The sequence below is a fragment of the Sebastes fasciatus genome, chromosome 5 (genome assembly GCF_043250625.1).
Source record: "Sebastes fasciatus isolate fSebFas1 chromosome 5, fSebFas1.pri, whole genome shotgun sequence".
Taxonomy (NCBI): Eukaryota; Metazoa; Chordata; class Actinopteri; order Perciformes; family Sebastidae; genus Sebastes; species Sebastes fasciatus.
The window spans coordinates 9418285-9434568 of record NC_133799.1 but is presented as its reverse complement, the minus strand read 5'-3'; the positions used below and the strand labels follow the sequence as shown (position 1 = coordinate 9434568).

Sequence of the window (16284 nt, the reverse complement as noted above, 5' to 3'; positions counted from 1 at the left end):
GCCCTTACGGGCAAATATCAACTTTAAGGCTATTTAGCAAATAGGCACACAGTATTCATGCAATTTCCATGCAAATTTGTGTCACTGGAGAAAATGTAGGAGACATAGCGCACAACAAGTGCCTGAAGCTGGAGTTCAAACTTTAACATTTCATTATTTTTAGTAGGTGGTCTACCACAGTATTATGCAGTATACTGTATGTATTGGAGCAGGTAGTACAGATGGTGTTATTTTTTACACCAGACTGTCATGCGTTTTATTCTATTATGCCCCTGGGTAACGAGTCACTGCAGATCTTACAACTGATGTTGTATTTTAATGCAAATAGTTGTAATAATGCAACAGTGCAGGTTTGCTTTAATGGTGTTTCCTCTGTCCTTTCCATTCCTATTTTGATACGATTCTTACACTCAAAGCAGATAAAAGTCTAGCGGGAATATGGAAACGCTGTCTCTGAAGTGGCAGCTTTCCCATTTGAAATGGCTGCTTTGATGTCTCAAAAGAAAGGGAACACACACACCTCCACATTGTATCTTTCTACAATAAGTTTGTGATACTGAAAAACAAATTGTCATATGCATAAAAACTCTCAACAAACCAGATGGTCTTTTCTCTGTGGGAGCTCAGTTATAATCAGATTTTCAACTGACACTGTATTGACTGGTATTTCTAAAAGTCACCCACTCTATTGCATGTGACTGTAATTGATTATAATAGTAAACATGCAATAAGACATCCATTGCAGCATATTTAGATATGCTTGTGTGCTTGTACAACACAGTATTTAGCTGATATACAGAAGTTTGGAGCAAGTGCATAGTCCTGGCCACAGGGTAAACTGTGTGTTTTGCCGTGTGGGGACATATTGCAAGGCAAGCATTACATGAGTTGAAAATGCAATCAATCAAAATGACAGCCAATCCACCCCCGGAGCCTAAACAGGAAGCTATACCATCTTCATAGATTGAGCCTTAATAATGAAGAGAGCTGGTGACCTGGAGCAGAAATGTTGTCTCCGTTACAGATGAACAGATATGCACGCACACACATAGAGAGAGACGCACAGATCGACTGACTGACAGCCTCTGCACAGGATCTGACGCCATGTGACTGCTACCATGGCAACCGTTCTTCAATCCACTACTTCTGTGCGTCCCAGGAGCGAGAAGAGCACAGGCATTCCCGACTCCTCCTGATGCTTAATGCAACTACGATCAGCTTGCTGTCCTTAAGGCTTAATTAGCCGTTTTGGGGGCAGAAGAATGCTGCTCGTAATCGCCGAGTGAAGTACAGGCAGACCCCACTGGCAATTATACACAGTGGGCAGGCAACAAAACCCTCCTTAATTAGATCATTACCGAAACAGAGACAGAGGTAGAGTGGGAAAGAAGGGACAGGAAGAGGGGGAGCTAAAATAAAAAGGAGGGAGGAGAGAAGAAAGAATAGAGATAGGGTGGGGAATATGTGGAGAAAGATGAAGAATGAAAGCTTCAGTTTGGCAGACGAGTATGACTGAAGGAACTGAGGAGAGCACAAGTGACAGAAAAGATAATGCTGTGAAAAAAATGCCACAGTAACAATCAGTGATTTGACAGAACTGGGTTTTATATCTCACGAAAAGTTATTCCTCATTTTTCGTGCGTTTTCCTACAAATGTCCAGCAACGCGTGACACACGTGTCAATTTCCGCACGTTAAATGAATATAGTCAGCATTCAATGCATGCAGGAAACAACTTGGTTAGGTTTAGACAACAACACTACTCAGTTAGGTTTAGGAAAAGTCGTGATTTGGGTTAAAATAACTCCATAAATGGTGTAACTTAAGTACGGAAGTTGCGTGGCGGCAAACAAAACAACTTAGTTAGGTTTAAATAAGATCATGGTTTGGGTTAAAATAACTCTGGAAGTGGTGTAACTTAAGAACGGAAGTTACATGACGAATAAATCAGCATTGACTTCTGGTTTCACGTGGGGTGCAAACGCCAGTCTCCTGGGCGAAAGTCCGGCGTTTTTTGCCTCACCCATCCACCTTGACCTCCTCTCTATGCGAAAATTTATACTTCCTAGTTCACGATTTCTCGGATTATATGAGTTGACTTTGTGGGATGTATACGATTACAATGCATTACTTTTCATAGGTATAGCTACGAACGGTGTATGAGAACAGCCTGACCTTGCCTTCTCCACAGTGCAGGATTTTTAATGTTTCCTCTTTTAATTAAAGTCACTCTTAATGCTTGTGTGACTAATGAAAGGCCTCAGCTCAGAGCAACAGAGGAATCATGTTGTATTTGGTGAGCTTCAGCAGGGTAATATAGATGATTACCATAAATGATGAGCCATAATATCAGTCTATAAACATCCACTGCAAATGCATAAGTTTGTAAGTGTAGACAATGTCATTGCAGCACAGTAACTAGATTATCCAGGTTAGGCTAGCGATTAAATATTGGAAGCCCCTGTTGATGCACAATCCACACTGGATTACAGTCATAATGACGATGAGCTAAAAGCTCACAAAGGCTACGGTAATCCAAATTGACAGTATTTGCTATTGGCTACACAAGGCTAAAAGGAAGCCACGGGTATGTGTGTCCAAAACTGTGTTTGCGTGTGTCAGCACCGATTTAGTCACTCTCTTTGTCAGCGTTTGCTTCTGTGCGTGTGCTCACAGTATGTAGGTTTACGTGTGTGTCTGGTTGAGTCACTGTTTTTTCACACACGCACATAATAACCCCTTAAAGGACGTGCAGCAATCACTCAACACCAATCCAATAAGCGTGACAGCTGGTCGAGAGGCGACGACATCGGTAATGTGAAGCCCGGAAGACAGGAATAATGAGAGTATAGTAAATAAGCTCATACTGACAGCCAGGGTTTTTCATATGTCATCAGCGTGGAAAACTCAGCCAAAGTAATGTAGTTGGGTTTTTTTAGGGTATTTTGGGAATCAACCTTATACTCAACATTGTAAAATGTCAAACACACAACAATCGACGGGGGAAAACTGCTATTTCTGCAAACACAGCATGTGATGATATAAATTAAAGTTACACTGACTGCCAAGCTTTTTCAAATTATACCTACACCCACTCAGGGATTCACACACCAGACAAACACACATGCAGAGAAAATTACTGCTGACCCAACCTACCAAGAAAAGGGGGGAAAGCATTAATTGAATGTCATGGGTCATTACATTGGAGTGCCTGTGTACTGGAGATTGAATTAGTCTGATACACTGACACAGAGCAGGCTTAGATAGAAGACAGGCAGACAGGAAATAAGATTGGAGAGAGCGAGCAGGGGACAGGAGGTGGGCGGCTGGGAGAGAGAGAAAGCGAGCGGTGAGAAAGTGAAAAAGAGGCAGCTATGGGAGTGGCAGCTGTAGACGCTCATATCTCACACGTGCAGAGCAGCTTTACTGTCATGTTTCCAACTCTACCAGCTCTCATTCTGTCATTTTCTGTCTCATACTCTATCTCATTAAAAAACAAAAGGTACGCATGAATGCGTTACAATCTCTCGTACACACACACTGAAGCGCTGTGCACCGGTGCACTTAGCGCTCGGCGTGCAATCTCTCCCTGCGGGGAAGGACGGGGCAATGTCGGCAACCCACCCGACCCATCTTGAAACACAGACCCCGTCTCGTTTACCATGCTTTGTGGGGTGTGACTTTTTCGCCGTGTCATCGACCATTCATATCTACGCAGCCAATGTGTTTAGGATTAAATCGTCTTATAGAGCACAACGTTCTCCATAGATCTAGCCTCTTAATTTTGCTCTCAAAGTGCAACAGATTGATGCATTTAACTTTAAAATATACAACATTTTATTCCGGTAGAGCATGCAAGCTACAAAATCCTGTGGGAAACACTGGGACAGCAACAATAACACATGTCCCGAGTCCTTATCACAGCCCTGACATGGTGCAGCTATCTCTGTTTACCCGTGTACTACCTTGAGAATGAAGGCAGGATTGTCCAGCTTAATACGTCAACTCTCAGCCTGAGAGAGACTCAAACTAATTCAAGCAAGAGCACATGTGCAGGCAAACACAAGGACACAGATAAAGACACATATGCAAAGTACTGAATACTTCGGTTAAACGCCTACTGCAGCACAATCTTACAGGAGTGCAATTTCAACAAAGCAGCAAAAGATGGTATCTCTTGGGGCACAACAGTCAATGATTACTTTGCAACCTAATTTGTGTGTTTAAAGGTACCCCATTAACATTTAAAGCCAGGATATTTGATGACATTTTCTAAATTTAAAGTTACTGGATTAAAAGCAAAATCAAGCAGTTTTTACAGCAGTTTCTAACTCGCTCTCCTCACCACCAGAGGTATTCAATAAATCAGGCAAATTTGCAGAATTTAGGAGCTTTGACTAAGCAGGTTGACCTCATTCAAATTAGAGGAGTTATTGTTGAAAGCTTATCAGGACCACAACTGTGATTGTTCGGTCTGTGAAGAGTAAGATCTCTGCCTTTACACTGCTAAAGTGAAGTGGATGCTTTTTTGATACTTTGGTATGTTTTTGTGTTATGCCTTTTTGTTATTTAGGTCACTTGCTATGGATGTGACTGCATTTAAATGGGAGAAATGGGGGTGTATAAGTAAATAAAAAACACTTTGCATGTGCACTTTTGATGTCATGGATTACACCTACCTGTGTACACCTGCTCAGAAGCACACAACACAAAGTGCAGTCTGTCCTGTGCTATTTTCATACCTTTTAAAGCAAGACTATGTAACTTTGAGAAGAGGAAATAACACTGTATTACTTCTACAAATAAAAGTTGAATTAATCGATAATAATATGCTCCGTTGCTCAATTCAACACCATTTAATGCTCAGGTTGTTCTCATACACCATTTGTAGCTATACCTATGAAAAATAATGCACTGTAATTTGTATAAATCCCACAAAATCAATTTGTATGTAATCCATGTAATTGTGAACTAGGAAGTATAAAGAGCGACAGGGAGGAAGTCGAGATGGATGGGTGGGTCCAAAAACGCCGGACTTTCGCCCAGGACACCCGGTGTTCGTATCCCGTGTGAAACCAGAAGTCAACGTTGATTTATTCGTCACGTAACTTCCGTACTTAAAACTGAAGTAGGCGAGATTGGAGCAAATATGATTTAAAAAAAGTTATTTTTATAAAACGGTCGCTATACCGTGACAGTACTACATGAAACAGGTAACCTGAAAATCCATTGTACATTCACTAGATATTCTCAGAGCTAAACTAACTCTTCTGCAGTGTGTAGTGTGCGCACATGCACGTGAGGTGGAGCGAGCTGAGTGAAGGCAGGGAGGCAGAGGAGCAGAATGCAGCAGAGACTCCGGCCCTGGAGACCAAAGCTACGGTCTCCGACCGCGGCCAACACTGTTTTGCAAGATGGGCTTCATTAGATAGAACTTTGCGGTTTTGGTGCTTCCGTGTAGTTTGTGTTGGAGTCTTGTCTGAACAGCGTAGCCACGCCCGAGCATACGCGAGCGCGCATACGCGAGCGTGCATGGGACACCGACCCGGGTGATTTATACATGTGAGAAGTTACAAACAGTCCCTTTTAAATCTGATGTTTGTTATCCATCTTGTACTCATCTGCGTCCCATTACAGAGACATTCCTGATGATACAAGTGTGAGTGAGGGACACAGCTGGTGCAATTAGTTCAATCTAGTGAGTTGCAGGTGTGGATGACAATCTCGCATATAATGACACGCTACAACAAGGAGACACTCCAGAGCAGCGAACTGAGAAAATGCACTGACGAGACGACTGGGAACAGGAAAGTTTCTGATTGCTGAACCAGATCGAATGAAGGTTGGCATCCAGAACATGAAGACAGAACTAGGAGACATTTATCTGATATCTCTGTGCTTTGTGTGCTCTGTAGGAACAGATCAATCCCTCTGCTCTACAAGAGCTATTTGAGAACAGTCTGGTCCATCCCACTCCAGTCTAACATTATCTCTGTCTAGTACAATATAATAGAATACATCGTCTGGGCCAATTTGCCTCTAATCTTCTTCCAGTTCTAGTTCATCATCCAGACCCTTTCTTTTCAGTCCTCATCCAGTATGATCCAGTCTAGTCCAGTATGACAGTGTCTGTATTCACAAGAGGACATATTGCTCCCTTTGTGCTACACAACATCTGGCTATCAACCCCAGAGACAAAATGAGAGAGGGAACGTCTGTCTATGGGCTTCATTAAACAGTGGCTGAATCATCCCGCGGGGCTGCAGTGAGTAGGGTACTGTTTTATTTTAGGTCAAACTGCTTTTTCTGTGAGGAACTGCAAATTAAGATTAAGGGTTGCACCGGATACTTTAATAGAGTGGAACATGAATTTGAATGTTTTTATGATAAGCAGATACTGTCTTCACAATACAATAGTGAAAAATATGGGCAAAAAACATCTGTGTCTAGAAAGAAATCACTGCTTTAGTTTAGCTTACATCAAACAGTATGTTCTGTTTCTGACTGCTGAATAGAAATGTTCTTTCTAAGCTCAGTGCAAACAATAGAAACTCATGCTTACACAAAAACGCAAAGAAATCAAAAGGCACAAATTGATGACTTTTAAGTCTATCTTTCTATTGTTCAGTTGCGAGTTTCCTTTGCCTCTGTGTATGGAAATTAGTTGGAAGGACATCAAACACTACAGGACTCCAAAGATGACTAAGAACCTACAGGATGCATGTGGAGGGTGACCTCCGATGTATCTTTCTGTTCAACTTGGAAATATCTGCTCAGGCTGCTGCCAAATATTAGCGTTCTGTTGCTTTGCAGCATGTGATGGGTGCACTGATCCCCCGATTTCCTTGTCAACATGTCTGTCTAAACAGACACACAATGTAAACAGATCCAGCCCTTTATTTGGACCACTAGCGGTGGCTTACATATGTCGGACCATGTTCCCAAAAGGCCTTTACACGTCACCAGCAGAATCACTTTGCACCTTGATGTTCAACCTTTCAGCGAGGATATGTTGGCCACTGAACATCACTCAGATTTACACCACACTGCTGCTCTCAAAGTAGAAATTATAGGAACTTTAACTGTCCAAAGTGTTTCCAATCAGATGACAGTGAGACAGACTAAAAAAAATAAATAAATGAAAAGGCATTTTGTGTCATGTCAACAATCAGACAGGGCTACAAGGTTTGGTTTGCTATTCTACCATACAATATTTAAAAGGTCATTGAATCTCATCATCTTTTCCATTTTTTGTTAAATGAATGAGCAGGGATTAAGTGGATAGACTGTTTTAATGACATTGGCAGATACTCTGCTTGGTCTCAGAAGAGTACAGCTACGTTCTGTCACCTCTGATCCTTTCTGTGACCTTTTATTTTGTATTTCAGTATACTGTAGCTGAACAAACACCTGACCAGGCAGTTCTCATAAACCGTTCGTAGCTGTACCTACGAAAAGCAAATGCAATTTAATTCGTATAATATCCACAAAATCGTATATAATCCACGTATTGGTGAACCAGGAAGTATAAGGTGCGACAAACGCAACATAGGGATGAAGTCGGTGTAGATGGGTGGGTGAAAAAAACACCATCATTTAACCCAAGAGACTGGTGTTCATACCCCGTGTGAAACCAGAAGTCAATGTTGATTTATGTTTCAAGTAACTTCTATACTTATTTATTATTTGAAACCAAACCACTAAACCTGACTAAGTAGTTTTCTTGCCTAAACCTAACCAAATTGTTTCCTGTGAAGATGGAAGTTTATTTTGAAAAGACTATATGCATGTAATGAGTGGAAATTTACACGTGCGTCACATGTTGCTGGACATTTCGTAGGAAAACGCACGATGAGGAACACATTTTCGTAAGATATACAAACTGTTGTATGACAATCCGTTGGACTGACACACTGTATCCTGTGGTACCTGCTAACCGACGTGGTAATTCTTGGACTGCTGCATTCAGACTATAAATCAAATCACCATTTTATACTCAGTCATATGACACCTGTACTATGAGATCGGTTTTCTTAAATACACAGCGCGTGACCACAGGAGGGGAGGTTTATAGAAAGACTTTCTCCATCTACACTGCGCGAGATGTTTTAAAATTTGGATTATTTTGCAGAGGTTTTTTTTTTATTTATGGAAAATGATGTGGATGAAAGTTAAATAGATGCCATTTCAACTTTATCTGCAATAACGTGGGCAGAACTTCAGCGTTACAACCCTTGTCCTGCTTCTGCCTCATCTGTCAAAGGACAGATAACCCTAACGCCATGCCCTCCCTGCAACTGTTTTCTTATCAGCCTATCGCTTGATCACTTTATCCCTCCGTACACAGAACGAAAGCATCTTCCCTTTGCAGGCGGCTCTCCTCACGCCCTAGTGGTATTGCTGCACGAGGAGCAGCTGCCTGCTTTCATTAGCGATAAGGGAAGTGACACACCATCTATTATTCATCGGAGCACACAGCCAACCCCTTCTAGCTGGAGCTGGGTTAGCATTACGTCTACTTCCGCTCGTGGAAGTTAATGAGGGTGGTGGAGTAACTGCTACCGCTAATTAGCATGTGGGATATCTGGACTATTCCCGTGTCAACATTAGCAGATGTTAAAATGGGTCGGAAAAAGGATGGTGACAAGAGATAAAACGAGCAGGGACAGTCTGAAATGGGTGGCAGAGGAGATGGAGAGAAAATAAGGGAATGTGGAAAGTGGTGAGAAATAGACAGAACAGGGACAGCGGAGGCAGTCAGGGTTGGCAGGAATGAGGGGAAAAGCGAAAGGAAAGAGGTGTGCCGCACGTTGCTATACTGAGTAAGATCACTTACAGCGCTGCCATGTCATATTACATCCCCTTCGACACACTATGACAGGTAAAAACAACTCTCACACACACATACAAACATGTATAAAATATTCAAATGAACAGTATACGGAACTTTGGGCTGATGTATTAACACACGCTCATGGAAAAGTGGGTTATAAATAAATCCGAGTCCCCCTGCTCATTAATTATCACTTTCTACATACCGAAATAGAGGAGACGCACACCCTCGCATGCAATCAGAAACTCCTAACACAGTCTGGCAAACATGAAATAAGACATTTGTGCATGGAAGCACACACAAACATGCTTTCACACACAATTTATTCCCCCTCACATCCACACACACACACACACCCCCTGGCGATAAAGAGCCTGCCTGACACCAAGTGTGAGTGTGAAGCCAGGCAGGCAGGCAAAACACAGTCTGCCGAGCAGGCAGGAGGACTCTGGGAGGAAATCAACACTTCTAAATTCACACTCTATTGATCGTAGCATGATGACAGCTTTCCAGCTCGGCCTCCGTGTGCGGAAAAACACACGTACATGTGGGAGAATATAGATCGGACACGCACATTCAAATGCCACCTAGGAAAAAAAAAAAAAAAGAGTTGGCTGATTGCCACGCTGAGTCGCTCAATACTCATTTCACTGTGTTGCATGTTTGTGTGTGTGTGTGTGTGAACGGCTGAATGCATGCATGTGTGTTGCCTGATTGTCAGCCTGCCCATTTATTCCTCCCGCATTGTGTCAGCTGCCAAAGCTGTGTGAGAAGCGCTAACATTGTGCGGACAGAAAAACACCCCACTGCCTCTCTCTCTCTCTCACACACATGCACATACACATTTATACAAACGCATACACACTCTCTCTTCACACTCTTTGTCACACATCCCAGGCACAAAAAAAAAAAAACATGTGACCTGTGTTCTACCCCGCAAAAATAGACTGGGAAAGAAAGAGGGAGTGAGAAAAGAGAGAGGTGAGGTGTAGCAGATCAAAGAAGAGAAGATGAGAAATGTGAGTGGTAAACAAATTGGATTTATGGCAGATGAAGACAGGGAAATCAAGAGAGCAAATAGTGCATGAAAAAATGAGAGTAAACAAGACAGAAACGGGAGGATGAGTCAGAAAAAGGGGAGTAAATTCTCATGGGTTTTTGGTTTGCCTCTCACCTGCCACACAGCTCCACTCACCTCCTGTCCTTCCTGTTTCTGTTTCTGTGAGTGCTACTGACCCTGTGTCTCTTTTAACCTCAGCTGAGAGAAAGAGGAGGGAAAAAAAAACAGAAAAAAGGGAGGGAGGAAGGATGGGAAAGGGGTGGAGGTGTTGGCAGAGATGGCGCTGAGGGGTGGAGGGAAGAGAGTATAGAAGAGAAGAAGCTCTCTGACTCTCTTAGTATGATAGATTTGCCAGCCTGCTCGCTGCAACCAACTGGCCCAGAAAAATATAACACCCTAGAAGATAAATGGGCTCAATGGAGAACACACACACACACAGAGACACACACAAACACAGTGTTGATAGTGCAGCGACGTTAAGTGTGTGAGATTTCCTAAAGTGCAAATAACCACAAGGTAGTCCTGTGTGTATACAAACTTTTTTAGTATACAGGTCTGTGTTCATTCATGCATCTACTAGTGTGTTTCCGAGGTATGTGCACGCGTATGTGTGTTTAGCCTGCGGGCACAAGGCCTGCCTTACTGTGAACTCCCAACATGCACCAGTCTAATTATTACTGGAGGTCTTTAAGTCAACCCCCGCTGTGCTGCCGCAGGGCCACACGAGGCCTGCTTTGACCAGGTCGAGCTCCACACAGGATCAAAAGTGCTTTTTTAGAAGCATTAAACTCGCCTTCCTGAGGTATCGTTTCTGTGAAATTTAACGAAGTAAACCCCCTAGTTAGCTCTAAGTCCGTTTCAATAACAGAAAGCGGTCTAATGAGTAAACCCTCGCTGGCCCGGCTGGCTCTGTAGTGTAAATGAGGTAAATAATTAACAGCCTTTAAATAGGCTAACTGCCCGGGCTAATGGGTGCTATCTCTTATCTCGCTCCCTCCGATCCCTCAGACCACCAAAGCTTATTCCCCCTCTGTGTGGAACACATTTTAAAGGCAAACATCCACCCTAAAACAGCTCAGCAGCGAGTAAGCAGCAACTGTGAAATATAGCCTCTACACTTTGGCTTGACATGCCATGTGAGTGCAGAGATATACAGAGCACATGAAATATTCATATGGATATATGGCGTAGCTGTAGAAATGCCCGGCCTCTAAATAAAACCCGTTTGAATGGATGTTTTCTGAGGCCAAAGGGTTCGTTTTAATTCAGACTTGAGGGAGAGAAGTTGACACTCAACACTGCTGATAGCCTAACTGCTCATTTGCACTTTAATTGTGTCATAAATTACTTTTACATTTACTTTGATGATGCGGTTTGTAATGACTAAATAAGAGTAAGGGAAGCAGAACATGTGAGGATGTCTGTGAGTGTGTGTTGGAGTCAATTTGTAATGCTAATGTGAGGTAACGCCAGTAACTTTGCTTTGTATGTGGATACACAGAACAGTGAAATCAATACACATTAAATATGAGGAACATGAACATAAATTAATATTATGTTGGAGTTTCAGCACTAGCTTGGAAGGACCTTTCCGTATGGTTTTTGCTTATTATTTTACGGGGAGACACTCGAGGTGAATAGGATAAATAATCAAACTAATAAATAAAACCATGAAACTTCCCCAGTTGATTACTTACATTAAGACAATTATGTTTTATAATACAAGTTTTCTGATAATGTATGTTTAAATATGCAAATGATGCATTGTCTTATTAAATATGTGCTAATTTGCACGCATTTCCAGAACAGAAATCTGAACATTGGATAAAGCCGGGTTCAAAATTCTTGTTTCATTTTGTTGACACATTAGAGTCAAAGGTTTTTACTGAGGAAATGTTAGATATCTCTTTTTATCACTCCATAAATCAGAAAGTACTGTCAACAGCCATAAACAAAAATCAATTTTTGCCATGTTTTTAGGAATAAAATGTCCTATAAATCAGGCTATGAATGATATATGAACAAACCCCTGAGTGAAAACCTTCAGAATATAGATAGGAATACAACTGGAAAGTTAGGTGTATGTAAGTGCTGCTGAAGTGGAGATTTATGTCTCAGAGTCTGACTCATTTTGAGAAAACAGCCTTTAATAGATTGTAAAATTACACCACAGGTGAATATGGTAAAACATTTAACTAATAGATATTACAATTAAACTTCACCAGTTGATTACTTACATTAAGACTAGTATTTTTTGTATTACAAGTTTTCTGAATATCTAATGTTAACTTTTGGAGAAATCTACAGATGCAAATAGACAAAGTATTAAAACAAAACACTTTAATGTATATTTTGGATGTTGTCTTCTCTCTAGTCTGAAAGAAGACGTGTTATGGAAGCAAAATAGCCCCAAATCCCAAAATTGATCAGTGCATTAAAAGTGATGTTTCTGCCTGCATGGGATGTCTCGCCTTAAGGTTGATAAAAGAAGACATGATTTTCTTTCCTAAGAGTGTTGCCTTGCACTGAGAACCTTTGTCAAACACAACCTTAGACAAATCCTCCCCTCTCCTTATGTGTCCAACACGCTCCATAAAATCAGCTCACATCCTTTCATCTAAAGCAGCAGACTGAAAGAGGGTGTAATGCGGCCTCGAGGGTTAAGCTTCCCTGTTGCCGATCACATGAACCGTCTCCTGTCAGGAGGGATCAGATCCCACCTCGGACCCCTAGGACTTCTAGAGTCTCACTCCTCTCTTGTCTTTTCTCCGTGTGTCGAGGTTAGACATCGTCTGTACGTCTCGCTTGTTCTTATGCTAAAAGAAGTGAAAGTGCAATGTCAAAATAGTGTGGACTCAAACAAACAACGGCTGTGAGTGAGTTTCTGCCTATAGTTCAAGTTTGTCTTGAGATCTGAGAGATGGAGGAACAGCACATTCAGTAATACAGGGTGTTAGACTGACCCTCTCAATCATGGTGGGAATCACAAGACCACATGACCCTGAGAGCTGTGGGGAAATAACTCCTAGATAGATCTCCCAAGGCAAAAGCTCAAAGAGCCTAAAGGTTGGGTGAGGCTTGAAACAAACTAGTTTGTACTGTGTATCGTCTCTTCTGACCATGTCTGAAGGTGAAAATGTTGTTTATAGCTCTTCTGAACGGCCAAGCTCGATGGCGGGGAAAGCTGGCGATGATAAACAACTGTGTTAACTTTTCCTGCTTAGACCGGAGTCGGTAACGTTACTCGCTCTGGAGTTAACCCTCGTCACTCCACTCAGCTGCTAGGAAACAAGACACAGGAAACCTCTGTTGGTCTTGAGGAGCTGAAGCATTTATTTCTACAAAAACTGCAACTTCCACTGTAGCTAAACGAGCTAAACTAACTCTGTCTTCTGCTCCACTGAAAACATTCGCCGCTGCTCTCTCTCTGTTGCTTCACCACTCACTTCCCACATACACACACACACTCTGACTCTGCTATACTTCAAATGGCCTATGCTACTCTTACAACAACTGGCTCTAGATAAAGCCATTTGCATTTTCACGTCAGCCACAGTAGTTTTTCTACACGCTTGGCACACGGGAGATGTTGCAATTTGAACCCTCACCACTAGATGTCGCCGGATCTTACACACTGGACCTTTAAGTCCAAACTTTTTTAACCCATCCATCCATTTCTCCCTTTGCTCCTGTCATAATTACTACAGCTGAAGAGGGCTTTGTCACTTGAACGTAAACATGTCGTTTCGGGGCACTTGCTGAAACGATGGATTCTGACATTTTTCTTGGTAGGCCAGCCTCAGCCGTCACCCATTGGCTCACAAGAATAGGTGTAAGAGTACAGTTTGGGGACAGTCAGGTGGCCACTGAATGCTGGAACCTTAGCGGACCAAAACCTGGCTTCAAAGATACTTTACTCTCCACGTCTGAAACAGAACAATATCCCTGCGTGGGGCATACTGTATGTGACAAAGTGTATTGTTGTTTATCAGCAGTCTCCCTGCTCCAGCGTAGGCAAAAACACACAGTTAAAATGTTAAAATAACAACAGGCAGCGCTATCCAAAGTCTGGCACCCCAGGATTCTGCAAATGTGCGTGTTTGAATGTGTGTGGCTGTGTGTGAAAACCTAAAAATGTTTTAACTACAGCTCTCCACAGCTCGTAAACATACAGTTCAGCATAACAGCTTGGAGTCATATGCACACTGTTTTTATAACTGTGGGAGTCACAAAGAAACACTGCAAAATAAAGTATTTTTAATATGCAGAATGTAATTATAACTAATGGTTAGTGGCCACCCCCATCACTCACCATCTGCCTGACTTAAGTGAATTTAGTTCCAACTAAATTTTTCAACTCACCTCAAAATCAGGTTACCTTGTCAAATATATTAACTTTGCATGCATGTTTTTAAATTATCCCACTTCTGGGAATAGCAATTACTCTGATTTTCATCACACTGGAAGTAATACACTCCTGCTTATCATTTTAAATGCCTGCTGTGGCTCATAACATAATTTTGTGTGCTATTGTTACAGTTTCACCACACTGGCAGCTTGAGATTTATGCCTCTAAGTCTTGCAACACACAATTATCTGTGCAAGTGTAGCCTGCAGTATGTGTGTACATGTGTGTGAGTGGGTGAAAGTGTGAAACACACAAAACTGTTTTTACTGGCAAAGCTCACAGTTCTCGAACAACATTAAATCCAACAGCTTGAAGCCTTCTGGAAAAAAAAGAGTTTTCATCTGAAAATGAACTTAATGCACAAGCACAAAAAAATAGTATAAAATGTAATTAACTCACAAATGTTCAGTTTTTAAGATGGATAACTTCGATGTTGTCTGTGTGATGACAATTTTAGCTCTACCCTCAAAGGTGCTCAATATGGAATTCAGAACATATTTATTGCCTCCACATGGCTCTCAACATGGAGACGGTTGAGCTGGCGGCGAGCAGTTAATGGTGCTAACAGCATAAATAGTGCAAAAAATGGCAACAGTGCTGACAGAGCTAACAGTGTAAACCTACCGGAGGGTGGGCGCTACACCTCCACGACGACAACCTGTCTCTGTGTCTTCTAGCTCGTATCTATCTATCCATCTATCCATCTATGTATCTATCTATCTATCTGACCAGCTATTGTGAAATTGGTGGTTCTTGATTTAATTTAATATTCTTTAACACCCCATGGTTAAACATGCAGTGCGGACCTGTATCTATCCCTTCTGGCAGTGAGAGTAATTACAAAATCTCTGTTTTTGTACACCAGCCAACCGGTCTCACACAGCCAGCAGCTCCTCACAGCTCCAAAAACGTCAGCGTAAATTTGACATATATGCTTTATTTGGATAAACTGATCACATATTGGGAATCTAAATGGTTACTTTTTCGCCTGAAAAATTATTAAAACTTGATCAGCTTTTTTTAAGCTTAAAAACTCTTTTTTGGCAAGTAAAGGATGATAAAGCTGTTGAAGATAAGCAAAGTAGTCGCGCTTTTTTTACAAAATGATGCCGTGCAGCAGCGCCCTAGTTCAGGCAAAGAATAAGGTGAACATTAATGCTCTGAGTCCCGTATATAAAACCTTTAAAGGCGTGCTCCCATTAACCAAATGCAACTGTGGTTGGGTTTTCAAGTTCAGAGTTGGGTTTTAAATTTCACATTTCTTTCTTTCTTCATAACAGTAATGTGTAATCATTCATAAACGAGACCATGTTTTGCTTGGGGAATACATAACATTTCAGTTAAATCCTATTTGGCAATACGTGAATGTTGAGGCTTGTCATTGTTTTCATAGCATTCCTCATTTATCAAGCAAAATACTGGATATGTTTTGAACAGAGATTCTTTTCGTGATTTACAATATTTAGCAAATATGTTGGCTGACCATATCTGTCAAACTGATTTAGATTTATACTGGCATCATGTTTACAATGAAATGAAATGCATGTTGTGTATTGAAGCCATACATCATTGATTGGATACACACACGGCATCAAATATATCTCTTCTTGGAAATAACAAATTCCAGCTCAAGACCATATATAGTCTAGACTAACCTTGCACCACCGACTGATGATATCGTTGGCCCTCATCCCTGACAAAAAGAACGTGTGCTGCATTTTTTTCTTTGTTTTCATTGCTCTGTTTACTCATTCCTGCAAGGAAGATGCATATATAGACATGGAGACGAGGATAACGCTTGAAACCCGCTACCTGCATATTCTCCTCTGATGAATTTTTAGCCTGCGTAAGGAAGTCCCCGACCTCTCTTGGGTTCATTTTTCAGTCATATGTGTAGGTGAGTGTTGGTTTTCTTTGTGTGTGGGGATGGGAGAAGCAAAAGTTAACACTTTCTGAATGTTAAAATCTAGTCAATAATCCAACT

At 41.6% G+C, this 16284-nt stretch overlaps 1 protein-coding gene across 5 annotated transcripts in view; it reads right to left on the bottom strand.

Annotated features, from left to right (window-relative positions):
- The window catches only part of kank4 (KN motif and ankyrin repeat domains 4), an 86372-nt gene that overhangs the window by 26959 nt on the left and 43129 nt on the right, over positions 1-16284 (bottom strand). For 2 of the 5 annotated variants that reach the window (XM_074634956.1, XM_074634960.1), the window contains exon 1: positions 10007-10253. The exons of 2 other annotated variants lie outside the window; for them this stretch is intronic. The gene's annotated coding sequence lies outside the window, so the exon portion shown is untranslated. Of the gene's footprint in view, positions 1-10006; positions 10255-16284 lie in introns of those variants that run through there. One more of the 5 variants, XM_074634959.1, reaches the window with a different exon arrangement.